Raw genomic sequence first — 5,000 nt, 5'->3', positions numbered from 1 at the left:
CAGTGGAAAGAGTGACGCCATTTATGTTTGTCCTGTGTACTGTGACCCGTGTTGTCACATGGAGAAAATCACCCAGAGTCACAGAGGGTCACAGACTCACGTGTCACCAAACAGCCACCGACACCATGACATCATCTAGCTGAGTCTTTCTGTGATATCCTAAGCCCCTCAGGGCTGCTGACTGTTGTCTTTTAGTGGCTTTGAAAATGTGTGTGTGTGTGTGTGTGTATGTTTGGGTGTATGACTGTGTGAATGACTCCTGGCTGTCTCCTCCTTGGCCCTGGTATTACAGAATGTAATCGTGTCACTGAGGCCAAAAGAGGGACTATCATAACTGCCCCTCCTATCACTCTCTATCATGACCTCTACTTTCACTGACTCTATCACCCATTTCACTGTGAGTGTGTGTGTGTCTGTATGTGTGTGTGTGTGCCGTGTGTGTGTGTTACACAGCTGGCTCTTTGTTTCTTTATGTAATGTTTAAAGTGGTGTAGTAAGATCAAAAAGACCAACAGGGATTCAGTTGAATCCCACTGCTCTCTACGAAGCTGGCTGTGGTCAGTCTGCACATGTGCAGAAGGGTGGTGCTCTGAGAGAGGTGGTTGTAACATATCAAAGACCTTCTGCACTGGTGTCTTGGGTGCCAATGATGTGGTGTTAGAATAATTAAAACCCCCAAAGCCATGTCCAGTTGAGACAGCTATAAAGCTAGTCCATGATGCTACCCCTGGGATCTACTGGGGTTAGAGAGTGGGACCGCTACCCCAGGGCTGTACAGGGGTTAGAGAGAGGGACTGCTAGCCCAGGGCTCTACAGGGGTTAGAGAGGGACTGCTAGCCCAGGGCTCTACAGGGGTTAGAGAGGGACTGCTAGCCCAGGGCTCTACAGGGGCAGGAGAGGGACTGCTAGCCCACAGCTATACAGGGGTTAGAGAGGGACTGACTGTTACCCCAGGGCTCTACAGGGGTTAGAGAGAGGGACTGCTAGCCCAGGGATCTACAGGGGGAAGAGAGGGACTGCTAGCCCAGGGCTCTACAGGGGTTAGAGAGAGGGACTGCTACCACAGGGCTCTACAGGGGGAAGAGAGGGACTGCTAGCCCAGGGCTCTACAGGGGTTAGAGAGGGACTGCTACCGCAGGGCTCTACAGGGGTTAGAGAGGGACTGCTACCGCAGGGCTCTACAGGGGTTAGAGAGGGACTGCTACCGCAGGGCTCTACAGGGGTTAGAGAGGGACTGCTACCGCAGGGCTCTACAGGGGTTAGAGAGGGACTGCTAGCCCAGGGATCTACAGGGGTTAGAGAGAGGGACTGCTAGCCCAGGGCTCTACAGGGGTTAGAGAGGGACTGTTACCCCAGGGCTCTACAGGGGTTAGAGAGGGACTGCTACCGCAGGGCTCTACAGGGGTTAGAGAGGGACTGCTAGCCCAGGGCTCTACAGGGGTTAGAGAGGGACTGTTACCCCAGGGCTCTACAGGGGTTAGAGAGGGACTGCTACCGCAGGGCTCTACAGGGGTTAGAGAGGGACTGCTAGCCCAGGGCTCTACAGGGGTTAGAGAGGGACTGCTAGCCCAGGGCTCTACAGGGGTTAGAGAGGGACTGTTACCCCAGGGCTCTACAGGGGTTAGAGAGGGACTGCTAGCCCAGGGCTCTACAGGGGGAGGAGAGGGACTGCTAGCCCAGGGCTCTACAGGGGTTAGAGAGGGACTGCTAGCCCAGGGCTCTACATGGGTTAGAGAGGGACTGCTAGCCCAGGGCTCTACAGGGGTTAGAGAGGGACTGTTACCCCAGGGCTCTACAGGGGTTAGAGAGGGACTGCTACCCCAGGGCTCTACAGGGGTTAGAGAGGGACTGCTACCGCAGGGCTCTACAGGGGTTAGAGAGGGACTGCTACCGCAGGGCTCTACAGGGGTTAGAGAGGGACTGCTAGTCCAGGGCTCTACAGGGGGAAGAGAGGGACTGCTAGTCCAGGGCTCTACAGGGGGAAGAGATATGGACTGTTATCTGGGGGTTACCTGGGCCTCACTGTGGCCTACTTTAGGGTTGGAGGGAGTGGACCAGGGTAGATTGGATTGGGGAAAAGTGGAGAGGGGTGAGGGGTGAGGGGTGAGGGGTGAGGGGTGAGGGGTGAGGGGTGAGGGGTGAGGGGTGAGGGGTGAGGGGTGATGGGTGAGGGGTGAGGGGTGAGGGGTGAGGGGTGATGGGTGAGGGGTGAGGGGTGAGGGGTGTAGGGCGTTTTATTTGGGGCTGCACTGCTGACCCTGAGTCTGTACCCCCAGAAGGCACGGCAGACAGTTTGAACCCCCAACCCTCATCTGGTTCTGGTTAGACTGCTCTGTAAGTCATAATTAAAAAGTTCAACCCAGTCCGGCCCGCCACAACATTTACTGCAGCCCTGCGCATTCCTTAATTTCATTAATAAAAAATAACACTGTATGCAATTATCCTCCTTTATAATATTACTTTTTTGGCTCTTAGTTTGGGTTCCAGTTTCTCCCTCACCTTCCGGTGTTACATAACAATCAACCCCATTATCATCATGATCACTGATCAGATAATGTGTGAGTTGACCAGGTCATGATATCAATCATCATGTGGTCCTCTGTAGCTCAGCTGGTAGAGCACGGCGCTTGTAACGCCAAGGTAGTGGGTTCGATCCCCGGGACCACCCATACACAAAAAAAAAAAAAAATATGTATACACGCATGACTGTAAGTCGCTTTGGACAAAAGCATCTGCTAAATGGCATATTATTATTGTGTCCTGTACTGATCATTTAGAGCCAAATCCTAACCTTAAATAAAAACCCTTTACCGGGACTCTATCTTTCAGACATACAGGTAACTGCCAAAATAAAGGAAACAAATGAGTAAATAACGATTACAAAGTATATTGAAAGGAGGTGCTCAGTCACCAGATCTCAAAACAATTTGAACACTTATGGGAGATTCTGGAGCCGCGCCTGAGACAGCGTTTTCCACCACCATCAACAAAACACCAAATGATGGAATTTCTCGTGGAAGAAGGGTGTCGCATCCCTGCAGTAATAGTTCCAGACACTTGTAGAATCTATACCAAGGCACATTGAAGCTGTTCTGGCGGCTCTGGTGGCTAGTTGAGGCCCAATGCCCTATTAAAGACACTTCGGGCTCTAATTTCAGCTGGCTCGTTTGTCAAACTCACGCTCGTTTGTAATTTCGACCTGTTAAAGCTGGCGCTCTCTTCTGTCTTCGAACCCTCGCGCCAGGATTGGTAACTGACCTGTCTTATATGCGCTCGCTTGCGCTGAGGTGGGAGGGGTGGCAATATCTGAGGTGTGTCCTTAAAAACGTGCACCAAAGTGGCAATTTCAGTATGCGCTGGTTGGGTTATTGAAGACTGACTTAAAGCTGGTCTTAGCGGTAACGCGATTGGTTATGGCATGGATTTTGACAACGGAAGTGCAGCCTATCCAGCAGTGACGCACAGTTCCCATATGCACATGGAACAAGATATATGTGTTTTTTGTGCCCATTTTGTTTATATCGATTAAAAACCATGCATAGCCTTCCCTCCTTTCAATGAAAGCAGTTTTTTTTCATTCGCCAAGTAGTCAAGACTATCGATAAAGGGTTTGGCTCGTGAGACCGCTTTGAAATGAATCTTAATGACCAAAGATTTATCTAGTTTGGGAGCAGCAGAACATTGAGAAGACCTCCCCTTTTTATTGATGTATTGTACCTTATTTTAGCCAGCTCCTGTTATTATTCTGGATGTATGTAAAAAAAAAAAAAGAACTCCATTTAGGCTATATGCCCATCATGGAACAAGAGATGAGGTTATTATTCTGGATGTGTGTAAAAACCCCTCCATTTAGGCTATATGCCCATCATGGAACAAGAGATGAGGTTATTATTCTGGATGTGTGTAAAAAAAAAACTCAATTTAGGCTATATGCCCATCACGGAACAAGAGATGAGGTTATTATTCCGGATGTGTGTAAAAAACCCTCCATTTAGGCTATATGCCCATCATGGAACAAGAGATGAGGTTATTATTCCGGATGTGTGTAAAAACCCCTCCATTTAGGCTATATGCCCATCATGGAACAAGAGATGAGGTTATTATTCCGGATGTGTGTAAAAACCCCTCCATTTAGGCTATATGCCCATCATGGAACAAGAGATGAGGTTATTATTCCGGATGTGTGTAAAAAAAAACTCAATTTAGGCTATATGCCCATCACGGAACAAGAGATGAGGTTATTATTCCGGATGTGTGTAAAAAACCCTCCATTTAGGCTATATGCCCATCATGGAACAAGAGATGAGGTTATTATTCCGGATGTGTGTAAAAAACCCTCCATTTAGGCTATATGCCCATCATGGAACAAGAGATGAGGTTATTATTCCGGATGTGTGTAAAAAACCCTCCATTTAGGCTATATGCCCATCATGGAACAAGAGATGAGGTTATTATTCTGGATGTGTGTAAAAAAAACTCAATTTAGGCTATATGCCCATCATGGAACAAGAGATGAGGTTATTATTCTGGATGTGTGTAAAAAACCCTCCATTTAGGCTATATGCCCATCATGGAACAAGAGATGAGGTTATTATTCCGGATGTGTGTAAAAACCCCTCCATTTAGGCTATATGCCCATCATGGAACAAGAGATGAGGTTATTATTCTGGATGTGTGTAAAAACCCCTCCATTTAGGCTATATGCCCATCATGGAACAAGAGATGAGGTTATTATTCTGGATGTGTGTAAAAACCCCTCCATTTAGGCTATATGCTCATCACGGAACAAGAGATTAGGTTATTATTCCGGAAGTGTGTAAAAACCCTCCATTTAGGCTATATGCCCATCATGGAACAAGAGATGAGGTTATTATTCCGGATGTGTGTAAAAAAAAACTCAATTTAGGCTATATGCCCATCACGGAACAAGAGATGAGGTTATTATTCCGGATGTGTGTAAAAAACCCTCCATTTAGGCTATATGCCCATCACGGAACAAG

General features: G+C 48.0%; 1 protein-coding gene across 1 annotated transcript in view; it reads right to left on the bottom strand.

Moving 5' to 3' along the window:
- Positions 1-5,000, bottom strand: part of LOC311122897 (ventricular zone-expressed PH domain-containing protein-like) — a gene marked incomplete at its 5' end in the record, with an annotated part of 56,728 nt that overhangs the window by 46,817 nt on the left and 4,911 nt on the right. The window lies entirely within an intron of this gene.

The sequence above is a fragment of the Coregonus lavaretus genome (assembly GCF_964263955.1).
Source record: "Coregonus lavaretus genome assembly, contig: HAP1_SCAFFOLD_1583, whole genome shotgun sequence".
Lineage (NCBI taxonomy): Eukaryota > Metazoa > Chordata > Actinopteri > Salmoniformes > Salmonidae > Coregonus > Coregonus lavaretus.
Note: the sequence above shows the minus strand (reverse complement) of the source record. Positions and strands in the feature narration are given on the sequence as shown.